The 17,254-nt window shown below is 38.3% G+C and overlaps 1 protein-coding gene across 3 annotated transcripts in view; it reads right to left on the bottom strand.

Moving 5' to 3' along the window:
- Window positions 1-17,254, bottom strand: part of NCKAP5L (NCK associated protein 5 like) — a 610,993-nt gene that overhangs the window by 399,838 nt on the left and 193,901 nt on the right. Inside the window, exon 1 of one of the 3 annotated variants that reach the window (XM_044083804.1) lies at window positions 8,225-8,742. The exons of the other annotated variants lie outside the window; for them this stretch is intronic. The gene's annotated coding sequence lies outside the window, so the exon portion shown is untranslated. Of the gene's footprint in view, window positions 1-8,224; window positions 8,743-17,254 lie in introns of those variants that run through there. 3 annotated transcript variants of the gene reach the window in all.

The following is a 17,254-nucleotide window of genomic DNA, read 5'->3' as shown; positions in this document are numbered from 1 at the left end:
TAAAAATCATCTCAAAAATATATGGCTCTGCTCCTGCATAAAGCCTGCCTGCTGCTCAGGTCTTCCTCTTCTGTCACATTTCAGTCCCTCTCAGACTGCAAGATCCTAAAGCTCTTCTAGCTCCTTCTCTGCTTCTATACCCCATCCTTAAGCTACTACTCAGGCTTTATTGCTTCTATTCTTCTCAACTCTCTCTCACTATCTATCTGCATCACTAACTTTCTGGCTGCTACTTTCCTAACTGAAATTAACATTCTATTTTTGCATGTACTACAACAGTCAGTGTCAGACATTGCACTACCTACGTACTTTTTTTTTTTTGGACACTATCTACATCATATATGATGAGAGTGAATAGTATCGTCTGTAATTTTTTAACTGAATAGAACTGTCTAGATGTGTAGTAATATATTGCAACATCTTGTAGTTGTTTGTTCTTTGAACTTATTTTTTGTATAGTATTTCTAATATAATCTTTATTGTATTGGATTATACTGTATTTGTACTGTACTGTGTGTGGAGCTTTTCTCCCTGGGCCTCTGCTGAAATGGGTTCTGCAGACCCAATCAGACCACCCCGGTAAACACATGTCAAATAAATAAATAAACCACATTGAAAATACCTGGAAAAATATCAACTCTCTTTCATTCTGGTCCTGAAAATATCTCCCTTTCCTCTCCAGACCAATAACAACTGCCCTAGGCAAATGATTCCTCCTAGCTAAACTTGAATACAGGCTCCCAATAATAACCACAGCCTCAAAAAAATGTTTCTACTCTATAGTCTATTGAAAACAAAACTGTATGATTTATTTTCAACTCCCTCCCACTGAAACACCACTGTAATACCCTCTCCAAATCCAAATGGCTTCAGTCATCTTCAAAGTTGAGCTATACTTAACGTCTCCTTTGTGCAAGCTACTTCAAGCAGGTGCCTTCCTGCCTACTGCAGCCAAACTCCACAATAAAACCACCGCTTACAACCTCTACAACTTCTCCCAGTTGATTCCCTCACTCTGGATCCCCCAAACCAAAATGCACTGCACTGTACTGGCCACTCCTTTTCCATTCTTGCACCCAAAATCTACCAATACCCCACCACCACCACCACCATCACCTAAAGAAATCTCCTCTCTACCCACTTTCAGAGCAAAACTCAAAAGACACATCCATCAAAAATCTGACAAGTGCTTTTCCACTGGACACCTAACTCCTCCCTCGTCTCCATCACTTCTACTTCCACCCTCTTGCTCTTCATCTCCTGTTATTTATTACTAAAACAAATCCACAACTGTTTTCTCCTGTTAGTAACATTTGCTTGTTGTTTCAGTTGTCTGCTGGACTTTGTACCTTCTGTGATTAATCAGCATTTGTGAATCAGTTACGTTTAGTGATTTTTTTACTTACTTATTTATTTTGTGAGTTTCTTCAGCTGGGCTGTCTCCCCAAATTACTGATATCAATACTATCCTGGTAAACAAACCTAAACAAATTAAAAGGAATGATTTCTTTCCTGAAGGTGAAGACTGATTTACCGGTGTGGATTGTTGATCACTGAGTCATCACATTCAGATAATGCCTCCCATATTATTAGTACTGCATGCCCCTAGGAATGTTCCAGCAGTCCTAAGGAGTAAAACTAAAACAGAATTGACTAGAATGAAGAGAATGGGCAAACATAAGAATCAAACTGAAACTAATTTCTTTTTCTACCTGTGGCTAAGTATTACAAAGTTAAGCTTAATGGAGAGAGTTTCAAGCTGCCTACATTAAACTCACCTGTAGGAGGATACATACTTCTCAGACCTCCATCGGTGTCAAAGAACTCCTGATCAGGTAAATCAAGGGACTTGAGGGTGTTGCTAACAACAGTGCTGGAAATGTTCAGAAAAGAGGAAGACAAAAGGCTTACTCACCTCCTGAACAGAATGAGAAGTGCAACCACATCCATAAGCATAAAATCAGAGATGTAGAGCTGTTTTGAAATCATAGAGTTTAATATTAGAAGTGAAAAGTCAGATTTCTGGTTAAGATGTCTTTACTAAAGGATAAGCAAGTGCTTATCAAATGTCTGGGTATAACAGAATATGTTTCAAGGTTTACTCTGATTTTCTAAGACATAAGTGCAGCAACACCAAAATACTGGAATAAAATGTGGCATTGTATTGGGGTGAAGAGCAAGAAAAGAGATTTAAATTTGTTATAAAGTTAGTGACAAAGTGCCCACTTTGAAACACTGTAATGTGAATAAGCTTGTCATATTTCATGTAGCTGCCTGCCAGAATGGAACTGGTACACTGGCACTGCAAGAAGCTAAATCAATTGCCTTTGGTCAAAAGCTTTTACTTACTAGTAGAAAATATATGTTTGGTAGAAGAAGAAATCCTGGTCATAGTATCCATTCACCCACTGCCCCCTCTCCCATTTTTGCACATGGGGTCGAGGTGTCACTTCACCAGTGACAATTATTTAAAACCAAGGTATTGTTGTGAAAAGTTTCATAAATATCTATGGGAAAGAAGTAATAGCGCAAAGTAATCATATGCCACTGCAGAGGCCATTCAAAATGCTGTTGTACAAGGCACCTCCCAGGTTGTAAAGAACACTGTTGAGGTTACACCAATATGAATTAAGAGTGAGTTATAATACAGGAAAAGACAAGCACATAGCAGTCAGCTGAGTTATTTATGCATGTCAAAACATCAAGGTTTGCTTGGAGATAAAATAGGTTAAAGAGATTTGATCACTATCCTAAGTACATTGTGGTATTTAATGAGTTATATGCCACAATGTACTTGTATTGCTTTCATTCCTTAATTATTTGAGCCATTTTTAATAAAAAAAAGCTTCATAAACCTTTTTTATTAAACCATGGCCCAAATAAATGCAATGTATCCCTTAATGACATCAACTGAGGAATAACATGAGGTGCATTAACATACCTTAAGGGATGCATCTTTGTGCATGCCAAATGATGCATCTATTAAAGTATATGGATACACCACGTGCTTTCCCTAAGCTGATGTCACTGAGGTAAAAGTTTAATTCTTAGCCTCAGTGACAAAATCATGGGGAAGTGGTACTTTTAAAAAACATTTAGTGAGAAAGGAGCACCCAAAACTATCACCAATGGAACAAAAATGCTGTTTGGCACATCATGCACCAGATACTTGCAGTGTTGAACAAATTGCTTTAAATGGGCAATGCCACACTTAAAGACATTTAAAAACATACTGAGAGTGATATAGAAATGCAAATGCTTTAAGACATTGGTATAAACTTTTGACCAAAACAGCAGACTGCTATAAGGAAAAATACCGCCTTACTTTCCATTTAAAGAACGGTATTGCACAGAGGGTTTACTATCAAAAGCAGATTAATTAACAGTTTAAGGTCAGCTAAGGAAATAAATGTTGAAAAGAATGCACAAGTCTTGTGCTAAGCTGTAAACAAACATCTTGTGATTTGTTATTATGGCCAAGAATATCCGTACAAAGGAAGAAGTTCAGCGTTTTTTTGTGTTTACTGTGTGTCACTATAATACACAAGAGAAGCTGTTTTATCTCATTCATTTTTTGATAGTACCAATAAAATCTGTATTGTGTGTTTACTAAAAGTTGTAAAAATCACAAAGTTAATGGGTAATGTGCACAGAAGTGTAATATTTGTATTGTGTCCGGTAGTGGTCTGCAGTGTAAAAACACTGAAATCAACAGATTTTTAGAACAGTGAGGATTTTAGTACTTTATGAAGGTTCCCCACTAGTGCAATCTAATGGTCAAGACAGCAGTACAGACAGTAAAGCTTTAATGAAGAAACTGCACATCCTTAGAGTGATTTTCCAATGTTTTCTAATCTTACCTTTGCACCATGACATGTTAGGCAAAAACTGCAGACGAGCAAGTTTACCCATTGGGGAGCATTTCCTTGTCATAGTTTAACAAGGAAAACCACTTATAAAAAATATGATTTCCATACACTGACATCACTGAGGAAAAACAGCAAACTTTAACCTTATATTAGTGGTGTCAGTGTAGAAAAAAACATGAGTTGCATCCATAGACTTTAATGGGTGCATCACTATGCATACATGGAAGTGCCCCATGAAAGTCTATGGACCCAGCAACCCCCAAGGTAACATCACAGTAGCAAATGCTAAATTTAGTTGGTCCATGGTTTAATAAAAAATTTTCAAAGCTTTGTATTAAAATAATGACCCAAATATATAACTATCCACAAGTGTAAAAATACATCACAGCATTTGACTCATAAAATGCCATGAAGTACATCTTAACATCGGGAAATCACTTTAGCAATAACAGTTATGCAGACTGCCACTAAGCATTATAGAAATAAGGAAATACTCCACTGAAACATGCTGATCTATCATCTGTATCAAAATGACTGTGTGAGACAATGAGACTTTGGGATCCTTCTAAAACTGCTGAAATATCAAAGGAAGTTCTTAGAAATGTATCCATAGAGGTATCCCAGGAGATATTTACTCAGGTGGTTGCAAGACCAGAACACTCACCTTAACTTTCGAAAGAGTCAATTGAAGATGAGATCCTAAGTGCACTAACATCATAGAACATCAGTTTCATCCCAAAAGTTTATAAGATTATTAAGATTACTCAAAAAGCCAGTTTGATGTGCTCACAGTTTATAAACTGAAATTCTGAAATCAAATGCAGTAAAAGTGTTTTGCTAGTAAAGTAATAAAGATGTTACTATATGTGGGTATTAGGCTTAAATGCAATGCATTAGTGACTGATACTCTAATTTGCAATCAGTAATGTGCCAAGCTTTTGAGTTTTGTATGTAGACCTTGAGACTAAGGTATCTGAGGGATTTCTTCTTTCTACAAGTTACACAGATCTCAGTATTAGTGTGACTATATGTAAAAAGAGTGTGAAGGCACAGGAGACCTGCAAACATGCTTTTTCATTGATTTGTTTTGAGTGTTTATGACTGTCAGTTTTGTTTAGAAATGTCAACCTGTCACTCTCATGAATGTCCTAATCACAAAGGAGTCATGGAACCACATAATAACATATAATGTAATGATGTGACAGAAAAAAGTCATATGCAATGCATGTGAGCTTTCATTATCAGCAAGTTATTTAATAAAACTGTAATAATGTCATAGTAGAAATATGTATTTATGTATATCTTAATTATCTGCCTCAGAGTAGGGTACAGTCGGCTTCTGAAAGCTGGGATATAAGATATGTGTACATCTTTAAATATTTGGTCCCTTTATCCTTACTCAGAATCCCATATGTATGTCACATGGTCTGGTTTCATGCACTCTACTATGCAGTATGAAATTAAACCGATGTAGCTGGCAGTAATGCATCTCACGTCTTGTGTTATTTTCTGTCTTTGAATACCAAATGCTGTATCAAGGACGAGACAACTCTTTAATACTGTCATGGTGGACAATTTTGAATGCAACAAAATTAACAATATATTTACATGACTGAGGCTGAGACAAGGTTTTAAAATGTGACAATGATTTACTTATATTTGTTAACCAGGGAAGAAGCCTGATCCACCTGGACCTTCCTCAGACTCCAGCAAGAAGCACTGTTTGTTTAAGTGACGTGCTCAGAGTTACGCAAATCTAAACAATAGGCAAATAATAAGAGGGAATAAAACCTTGAAGTACAAAAAGCAGCTTATTAATACCGCATAGCCTTAATTCTCTGTACTTTACACTTTCATAGTACAATAGCAAAACAATTTCAGAATGCAATACCAAAGCACAGCTTCTGAATGTGGCAGTTATGCAATTCTGAATGTACAGGGTACACTACTTTAAGAAACAGCAGGTAAACAGTGGGCACAGTACAGTACAGACAGCGCATTGTAGTGTTACGCCAGACTGCCATAAAAAATGTGTACTGTCAGGGTCTGCTACATCATCCCTTGATATTTTCTGTGACTGTTGTGTGACGCTTCAAACATTGTACTATTGTCATACCCCTAAATTTCATGCCCCTTAACATTTTGGGTAACTGCACATGCATTGTTATCATTCCTTAGTCCAGTACCACATTACAAAGTCATCTCACATTTCATCCTAAAATCTGAACAAGCAACTCAGCAAACTCCATGTAAGAAAATGTGTGCAATAATTCCAGTCTCTTAAGCTTAAGAGAGACAGCCCCTGCTTTGCATGCTGAAAAGAGACCCAAGCTGTGAATTCTTGTAAATATGTCACCAATGTTTCTTCACTAAAACTGATGAAACTGGCCAAAGAATTTGTAGCGAGTACCCAACTGTGAATTCTTGTTATGTCACCAACAGTTCATCACTAAAACTGGTGAACCTGAACACAAACTTAGAACTATGGAAACAAATGAACTCATAACTTTAAAACTTAAATAATGTAGCACATTTTATGAAGATTTTATGAAATACTTTGATTCTAATTCTAGCTATATAACACTGTTTACCACACTCCTTTAATAACACAGATTCAGACCACTAAACAATGCTAACACTATTTCAAATATGTTGTGCTTAAAAAAAAAAATAATCCACGTTATCAAGCAGTGTGTAATTAAAGCACTCTTACCCTAACAAGTTGTGGAACAAGTACCAAGATGTATGAAATACAATCTTCTCATGCCTAACAGCATATTTATTATGGGGTAGAAGCTGCCACGAAGCACTGAACAGAATTTGTTCATACTAAACCACTAATGCAGAGCTGGAGAGGAAATGCAAAATTCTCTGGAGGCACTGCTGTTTGAAGCAGTCACTATATGCTGAAAACATGTTGAACATGTGTCATTACACAGTGAAGAAACACAGATGTGCTCACGGTTGAATGGCTTGGCATACATATGGATACTTATGCGCTAAAAGTGGAAAGATGTGGCATTAGCAGTCACGTGACTAAGAAGGTAGACTTAGAAACGAGTGCTTTGTAAACACAAAATAACAAAGAGGACAATAGAACAGACAGGCCTGAATACATACTTAGGAAACCCTGAAAAATCATTCAGCTGTTCACACTTTGTTTACATTTACCTCATGTTTGAACAGATGCTTTCAGGGGGCAAGGACATCACAACAGCTATGTTTTCAGAGCAGTACCATTTAAAATGGTATTGTGACAGGCTGTGGTGGATGAACAAGGGGGCACTAAGTCACATGTACTCATAAAGTGAAGCAGAATAAACAAAGTCCTGGCTGACATACCCTATCCCTCAGTCTAAATAATGTGGTAAAACGATACTTATTTCCAGAGCATGCTAACGTTTTTGGTTACATCACTGTACTTTAATAACTAAAATAGTATTGTCGAAAATGAAAGCCATATATAGTTCAGAGCTAATGTCTTATACCCACTAACTGTATGCTAAGGATTTACTAAAATTATACTACAGATCTGAAAATAAAGACTATAGTCATCACTACAGTGATAGTGTTGGCAAAATTCAATACTCCTGCCTAACTACTGGATTCTGTTATTATACACATCTGTTTCAAAAAAAGGTGGAGCCATTGTACATTATAAGACTAATTATGTATGTCTTCCTTTTGTTTCCCCAGTAACAACTATTAACACAGATGTTACATGACAATCCAACATCTGGGTTTCAGAATAATTCACTGAATTCATTGTCCTCAATTACATGTTGCCAGGCCCTTACAATTCCTATTATTTCAGGTTTTGCAACCATTTTCATTATCTTTTGTCAAATATAAAATTAACTGAATGTTTTATTTACATGACTATGAACTAGGCATGTTAAAATAAATAAACATAAGGAATGGCACATACAGATAAAAATCACAATGATCACCCAAATAGTAATTTAAGTAACAGCATGAAAAACACAGTATTTCAATTTAAAAATTAAAAAGGGTCACAGAGTAAAATAAAAAGGTCACAGAGTGTCCTGTTTAATATGAGTCTTAAAATTATCGTTACTAATGAATAAAGATTACATTTCTTTAACCAGATTATCCCTTATACTTTTAAATCACAATCAAATGAAGTAGCATGCACAAAAAAGCTGTAGCATGTATTATCACGTTTTACTTTAAGGTGTAAACAAAATTATTACTCTAAATGCTTCTCAGCTTAATTTCCAGAATATTAAGGACTATCTGCTGGCTATAATGTCACACTTCACTGCCTATGCATTAAGTAATCAGTCCCCTCCAAACAATGAAATTCCACTTAAGACTTAAGAATTCCTACCTACCACTCAGGACAACACGGTGCCCAGCCTGTTTCCATGTGTCCAGGATGTAGAAGCTTCCTCCAGCTAGTGGATGTATAACAGCATTTCAGATACCGATCACCAGAACTGGACTCCGGTCAAATTCCTTTCTCTATATGACTGCAGGCCTCAAGTCTTCTCAGACAAGGCCAAAGTATTTCCACAGTAAGGACATAAATGTCTTCAAGTATGGAGAACATACTATGAAATGCAGGCCCCCTAGCACTGTAGCAGCACACAGACCAAAGCTTTCTTTACACAACGCTCCAGGAACTGCCAAGCCTCCACAAATAAGTACCTTTTCCCAGCTAGACTTAGGTTTTCCATAGAGAAACAAACTGTGTGCATGCTTTGAAAAGGCAAAGCTATTGTATCAGTATTATTTTAAGTGTGTTAAGTTGCACAGACATAACGTTCCCTATACAGTGGTCTAATGACAGAGCTATTGTTACAGGGTGTATCCTAGCCAAGCTTGTGTGCTCTGCTCCACAGCATCTGTTTCTGCAGGCTCTAAGCAGCCCCACCTTAACCCTTCAAGTGCCAGAGAAGTACAGCATTCTCTGAGAAAGGCAACCTCAGTATCAGCTCAGTTTTACTGAGCAGGCAAGGCACCGGATGACTTCAGGAAATAAGATCTGGCAGACAGAAGAACTGATATGTTAACTGGAATACAATGTTCAGAACAGGGTTATCCTGAAAGAATCATTTCAAAATCAGATTACATGACTAGTAATCGAAAGGCAAGTTAAGGGAAAAAAAACACTCCATTAACAACAGCATATATAAAAATACAGCAATAGCTGTGCAACAAGAAGGTATTCTGTTTCATATGAAAATGCACAACTCAAATTACAGAGCTAGTGAAGCATACAGAAAAAGTGACAGGCTGCATAGTACACACCGTGAAAATTAAACTTTTTGTTGGTGTTGTTAGTTTTGTTTTTTTTCTTACTTTTCTTCATAAGGCAATAAGATGAAATGTGCTTTTTAACACTTTCATTTTTTGAGGCAATAGTGGAGTATACACTTTCGAGTCTAGTCACCCTACTATACATCACATCTAATTAGCAAGGTGGGATCTTCTATGCAACCCAGTACAACTTGTAATACCTCTCAACTGTCCAGCTTTTTGCAGAATATCCATATTTATGCTTCATATGTTTGGTCTGTTCCTCATAAAGTTTGTGGTTTTATGGCAAATCATTGAGGGTTGAAGTCACTAAATTAAATGACATACTGTTGAGTTTCAGACTTCATATCCTTCATAAAATGCATGCCAACATATTTTGTTATTCTAGCAACTTTTTTTAAGCTTATAAGAGCAACGTTTAAAGTCTGTCCCTATTTTTGGGCCTTTGTCCCCACCCTTTATTTTTGGCTTTGTCCACATTTCTTGTGCTAAGAGGTTGAGAAGTATCCAACTTGGTTATATTACTGTTTTTTTTTAAATTTTCTTTCTACAGTGCTCTCTCCTTCAGCAGAAACATAGGTTCATAGGTTCATAGATGTGTACATTGCAAATGGCCCTGGGACCTTTACAAGCCTAGCCCATAGACGTGCCGTGGCATTGAATTGAATTGACATGAATGTGTAACAATGTCAATATGTTGTTCGTACATTCCTGACTCATCTTATCCTATATCTGCTATGCCAAGACCTTCAGTTTTAGACATTGAGTTCCCTGCCCAGAGGCTCAGGACAGGATCTAATCCCAATGCATCTCACCTCTCACAGGGAATAGACAACTGCTGGATACTCTATCCTTCCCTCCTTGGCAGCCCTCCTATAATGGGAGCATCTTATCCAAACCTTTGCTCAGTGGCGTCAGACAGATATCTTGCATTTATTCCAGTAGATAAACCTAGTACTTAGTATTACAGTCAGCAGATAAACCTAGTACTCAGTATTACAGTAGATAAACCTACTACTGAGTATTACAGTAGATAAACCTAGTACTTAGTATTACAGTCAGTAGATAAACCTAGTACTCAGTATTACAGTAGATAAAACTAGTACTTAGTATTACAGTAGATAAACCTAGTACTCAGTGCTACTGGCAAAGTGTAGAATTGCAGTTTAATAAAATATTCTAGACATTTTGTGAATATTTCTTATATGAAAAGTGCCTAAAAGAATTGTACTACTTTTTGAGGCCTGGTTACGTGTGCAGAACCTGGATATTATGGAGATGACTGAGTTCCATCTAAATCCAATGACTCAGTCCCTCATACCATTTCACGGTCATACAACAGCTTTCAAAGCCAGCATCCTGATTACTGTACCAGTGGATAAGTTCTACCACTTGTTAAAAGCAGCATTGTCTGCACAGTAATCACAACATCATTGCATCTTGGAGTTTAGCACACAGGTTTAAGACTATAACTGATATAGCTTTACCCTGCAACAGTTCTGGGTTTTATTCCTTCAGTTTCTATTTGCTTGGGGTGTGACCCTGAGCATGTCACTTAATCGCATACTTCCTGGTTGGGCCTGCAATGTGTTCACGTTGCTCAGTGTTCTACCACAGTTACCAAATAGGACACAGATTTACATTAGGACGTGGCCTCTTTTATCTGTCTCATCACTCATCCCCCACAGCATTAAATAATATTTCCTCTGCGCTTCAGCAAATGCATTGCTGGAATGCATTGATACTGGAGTTTAACTTTCCTTCAGAAAATAGTAAAAATACCATTCCTTGCTGCATTCTAAATAAACCTGGTTTGAGTCAGTTACCAAATCTGTTCAACCCAATACTTAGGTTAGCATTCTGCTTGGGTTGTAGTGGCAAAAGCCATGAGCCATTCATTATAAGTGATTGCCTTGACTATCTTCTCTGGCAATGGTCATCACTTTGGTATCAGGATTATTATCTAAAGAGTCCTTCATCAGGAGAAGCAGACAGAATTCCAAAAATTATCAAAAACAGATTTGTCATAAGCCAATCTGACTGTACTTTTAACACTAATACTTTAATACTGTAATACTTTTTAAACTCCTCTTTATCTTCAGGAGATTTTTTAACCAGGATAACAGGATAGAAAATTTCAGATAAGCCCCTTGGTTAAATTCTGGGCTGCTACAATCATTTAAGCTACAGAAAGTTGCTAGGGTCACTTATAGGTGCAGTATATTGCATAATGACTATTACTACTTAAACAGAAGCCATTGTAAGAAGCAGACTAATACAACAAAAGGCAGACAACGCTGTTAGGTAGCCTGAAAAGATTCTGGAAAGAAATTAGCACATCACTGGAAGAACCAAGCATTACCAATCAGTCTAGTCGGGGATGGATAGCAGTTAAATTAGGTAACTGTTTTACCGCCATATTTGCTTCATTACTAGCCTCTGATGTATTCACCTCTCTTAGCTGCAATTAAATATCTACAGATGATATTTTTAGTTTTTCTACTGATGTACAGTTCTGTGATGTCTCACTGAAAACACATCAATGGCTGAGGGAAATCCCAAGTATGGGAATTTGGAAAAGCAGGAGCCAATGGAATTTGTCCTAAACTTCTTCATGCTTGTGATACTTTTATTGTGATACCTCTGCAACATATCAATACAGCCTCAGCATCTGACACTTTCCAGAACTCTGTCAGACAGTCAGTATTACATATTTGTCAAAGCACAGAGCATTAAATTTCAACCTGATGCATTCAGACTAATTATACTACTGTCTCCTCTGGAAAAGACGGCTGGAAAGCTAGAGGCCTCTTAACTAAAGGCCCACATAAAAGCCTAATATCTGCTCAGTCATCACTAGTATGACCTCAGGAAGGACCAAAGCACTTCTACAGGCCTACTTGTGATTGCTAAGAGATCCTTTAGAGCTATGGACAAATGAAGAACATACTGGTGCCTGATGATCTCTGCAAAGCACTCTGGACCCAGAATGAGAGGGAGATATATACTACATAGGAAAGAGAAAAGTAAGCTGCAGAATGTACCCTAGACACTTTGTGAGCATCTGGCAAAAGGAGCAAAGTTGGTAGGCAAATATAAAGGGGTCAATAGATCATTTATGTATCACAAGGCTTAATCATTTATGAATTTTGTAGATGGCTTACCTTCACATCTGTCAGTTTCAGAGCATTAAAAATCATAGAATTTTAATCATAAATCATAAGATCATAGTGCTGCCTTTGAAAATCATACAAAGGGTTAGAAAGAACATTTTCATATTTTTTCAGAGCATAACGATTTCAGATAGTAGGCCCCATACACTTAGTGATAATGAATCTTTGTGAAGGCTTGGTTCAGTTGTTTAATTATATGTGCACCTTAAAATGTATAATTTTATGAAGACAACAAGTAAATGTAGAAGGAGCAGGTCTAAAGGTAAGGGCAAAAATCATAGTTATGTGTCAAAATAAAGGCAACTGAAAGATATGGTTACCTTGTACACCAGCCCATTGTCAGTGGGGTAGGGGAGATTTACTTGCAAAGCTGGTAATCTGGGTCTGACTAGTGACCTAGGTGTCAGATCAATAACTTACAGCGAGGGAAAGGAGGGCCCTCACTGGCTCACCTTCCCCAATGGTTGGATATTGGAATCCTTGATGTCATTGCAATACAGCCCTTGGTAGAGACCAGGAGAACTATGATGAGGACTTGCAGTCACACAGGCAGCAGATCCTCTGTGCACAATGGAGGTCCATACTAATGTGTAAGCTAACCAATGCATGAGGCCAATGCATGCTTTGTGTGTGATGGAATTTGGATAGGTAGTTCATACCTTCCCTGACCCCACACTGTGGTGGGCCCAAATCACCTCTCACACAAATGATAAACCAGAAGAAATATTTTTGTTCCTGAACAACAGCATGTTCAAAAGAAATTGTGAAATACAATGTTATTTCAAATAATTTTCATATCAGACCTAAATACTTTGACTACCCCACCATTCCTTTGGTGTTTCACTGAATTTCTCAGAAAGATGGCCACCTGTGATGCTGAACTGCTACTGTAATCCATCCGGGTCTTGGGGAGACATGCCACATGTATTTTCCTTTAATAAATCTAACTGCAGTTCTATTAACAGACCATTCTGCTTATTCCTGACATCAGAAAAGGACTCTTGGATGATCTTGTCTGATATAATGCATGTCGAGTAAGTTACATTATCATAAATGGTTGCTTGTGTCCTCTTGAAACTTTAAGGAATGACATCTTCAACCTCACAGCATCAACTAAACATATTCCCATTAACTTATTATTTCAATATGTATATTTCATTTTTTCTGTATGCTTTTTCCTTCTCTGTCTGCCAACCATCAGCAATCCCCCATTTGCCTAGAGCTCATTCGGCTCCTCGGTGGAGAGGCCTCCCTGCATGAGGGTGAGAGCTGACCCAAGGGGAATATCATACCCCTCTATTAGCTCATGCACACTCCTTCACTTTGCACACAAGAGCCACACCTCTTTTGTCTGCTTGTCACTAAGGTAGGGACTACTCTTGTCCCAACATCATGAGACCCAGCTTCAGCCCCAGGAATAAGGCTGTCAATGCTTCAGGTTTGGACAGTAATGATTCCAAAGACAGGGAACTATAATACACCCCACCCCAGCAACCAGCTCATTCAAGATGCAGGAAATTAAGGTGTTTATAGTTTATCTGTAACCCAAAAAATGATGGTGAATGTGAGCACTCACATCAACATGATGGCTTACTATCACCACTCTTTCCCATGTACATGTAGGTGCTCCTGCCAACACTCAGTGGACTATGGACTACTATCATCAACTTGATGGCACCAAGATGTTATCCCCAGTCTCTCACTCTCTTCTAGTACTCATAATTCTCCATTTGCTGATGGTAAGCACAGTAGACTGAAGCCATCATTCACTGTCACCAGGATGGGTGAGCTGGTGCCTGACACTGCCCCCCCCCCCCCATATCTTTCAATGGTCCGTGAATTTGCAAAAGTCCCTGATTATGCCTTAGATTTATGTCTTGTGCCTTGTAAATTTTTTAACTATCTGATAAATCACTGAAAATTACAGCTAGTTAATAATGACAGACATCAGAGTTTCATACTCCTTATTGTTCAGAAAATGCATGTTGAAGCAAAATCTGTTGTTTTATAGAATGTTCAAATTAATTAGAGAAATATTTAAAATTGTCTGTGATTTTGGGCTTTTGTCACCCACTTATTTTTGGCTTTGTTCCTGATTCTTGAGCAATGCCTCCTTCATACAGCTTTTACAGAGTCTAAGACACTATTCATTCTCAGGTCATTTGGGTCATAGTCAGAGCTTCATCTCTCTATGTCTGTATGTCACAGGGCCAGGCAAACCAATATATTTAATTAATCCAAACTGCAGAGTATAGGTTTCAGTATTACAGTATCAAAATGGAAGGGAGCAACATTAAAAGGTCCTGGGTCTATATTAGAACACCGAACATTCAAAATGTCGAGTGTTCTAATATCAAAACCTAGCAATCGAAAAAAAAACATCAAACATTCTGAACAGGAAAAAATTTGCTGTTCCAAAACACATGCACACAGCACAAGCACAACAAACAAACAGCAATCCGCACACATACACCTAAACTCTAACACCTAACCCTACATTAAACTATACAAACACCACTAACTATCCACTTACCTTAACCCAAACCCTAACCCTAAGGTCCGTCACTATCGCACAGTCACCTCACCTGCGCTCTAACCCTAATTCACCTAACCCGACCTAACCCACACATCCACACAATCGCACACTTACCTGACCTGCGCCCTAACCCTAACTCACCTAACCCGCCCTAACCCCCATGTCCACACAATCGCACACTTACCTGAACCTGACCCGTAACTTTCCACCAAAGCGCTGAAAATACCGAAGCAACAGAAATGGACAACCAAATTCTTTCCCTAGGAAAGAATTTGGTTTCCTGTTACTTCGATATTTTCAGCTTTAGCTGAAAACGGGTCGATATTAGAACACCCGACATTTCAAATGTTCGGTGTTCTAATATAGACCCAAAGGTACTAACTTTCCTGACAAGAATATTCTCTGAGAACTGGGAAAGTTTTGAAGCCTATTGTAACTAAAAATGACACAGAAATAGCACCATAAAACTTATATATCAAATCCATACTCAGTGTAGGACTTGAACTAAAAAGTTACAACTGCAGACTGACAATAGAAAGCTGATAATAGTAGCCCTATTTAAGCAGGTAGGCCTGCTGAACACAGTCCCTTTTCAGAGGCAATGCAGGAGTAATGTCTGACTAAGTGGATTGCTCAGGGTCACACAGCAGGCAAATGAGGGCTGAGGGAATCAAACCATGTACTACAGGAACTACAGATCACAACTTTAACCTTTGCACAAACTGCCAGATAAACAAACTTGCACAGGATGAAACCACAAAAAAGACACCAGACCCTTGAGTGTATCAAGAAACCAGGAGCCAAAGTAAAAACACACAAGTGTGGTCCCAAAACACCAGACAGGTATGTGACATCCCTCCTCTGGGCCAGTAATCAAGAAGCCTCAATACTCACCACTGACACTGGTGAGGGACATTCACTTTGAACAAAAATAGACACACACAGTATTTTCAGCTGCAGCTCTCTGCACCAAAAATAATTTCCTTTAAGAGCACACAGACAGCACACTCAGTCCTGGGTTTCCTTCTCTCTCTCTCTCTCTCTCTCTCTCCAGGCCCCAAATAAGACTCCCCACTGAGAGTTGAGTCCTCAGCTGAATGTTCCAAGCCAAGTCCTCCACTACCCTCTCTGTGAAACCAGTGCTCTGTATCCCTGTTCCAAGTAGCTGATATATACTCTTTGAGATTTGATTTTCACACACAGACACACACACACACACACACACACACACACACACACACACACACACACACACATATCTGGGAAAGGATGACACGTATTTACCAGCTATGCCCCCTCTGCCCAGACTATAAGTTATATACTGCCACCAGAACACTCTAAAGCCAGCTACTCTAAGGCTCTTACCAGGGTATCCAATTATACTTAGTAAAATTAACACTTATACAAATGGTAGTAATTTTACCAAATGCAAGGCTTTCAGGAGTGGCCACAGTGTCATCAAATAAATATACATACAGTAAGTACTCTCAAAAGTTAAAATATTACCTAAAAGACAAGCCACAATGAAAAGTTTAAACATATTTAATAATAAGTGATAAAAAGACCATGAACATACTGAATATCTATTTACAATAAACACCAGAGTTTCAGTTACAGGAAATATTAAAAGTAATACTGATGGAAAGATTCACATAGATACAGAAAACCAATACTTAACTAATCTCACTATATTTTATAGGTTCATAGGTTCATACTAGGCTATCTGCCCTAGGGCATTTATAAGCCTAGCCAGAGTGTGTTTGGCTTTCGCCACCCATTTTAAATTAATTTTGCTATGCCCTTTTGAGGTTAGTATACTGTGCCTCTGTCTAACAGTGACACAGAAGTGATACCCAGGGTAAAACTACGATCTCCCATCCACTCATCAAGATACCTCTTGAAGAGAGTCAATGAGGGACTCTGCCTAACCTGGACTGGGATTTTATTCCAGAGTGAAGGGAGCCTCTGGGTTATGAATCTGTCCCTCCAGCATGTCCTATTTATTTCAGTGCTGAGGTTCAAGTCTCTCGAGTACGTGGCTCGATGGGATTTGGATTTTCTGAGGTGCAGCATGTCCATTAATTCCGGGTTGGACATGGCATTATACGTCAGGCACAGATTGCCTCTGAATAGGCGGTATGCCACTGAGTAGAGCTGGAGTTTCTTTAACCGGGCAGCATATGGCATCTGTTTTGAGCCCGTTGATCCTCTTGGTGAGGTACTTTTGGGGTCTTTCCAGTTGCTGCAGGTGTCTGGTAAGGTACATCCCAAAAGGGGCATTGTACTCAATTATGGGCCTGATGAGGGATAAGTAAAGAGGCACGATGACCTCCCCTGATCTAGATGTAAATCCCTTCATGATTAGGTGGGCTATATAAAATGTTTTTCTAACC

Source organism: Protopterus annectens, chromosome 9.part0, assembly GCF_019279795.1.
Source record: "Protopterus annectens isolate FY-2018-M chromosome 9.part0, PAN1.0, whole genome shotgun sequence".
Taxonomy (NCBI): Eukaryota; Metazoa; Chordata; order Ceratodontiformes; family Protopteridae; genus Protopterus; species Protopterus annectens.
Note: the sequence above shows the minus strand (reverse complement) of the source record. Positions and strands in the feature narration are given on the sequence as shown.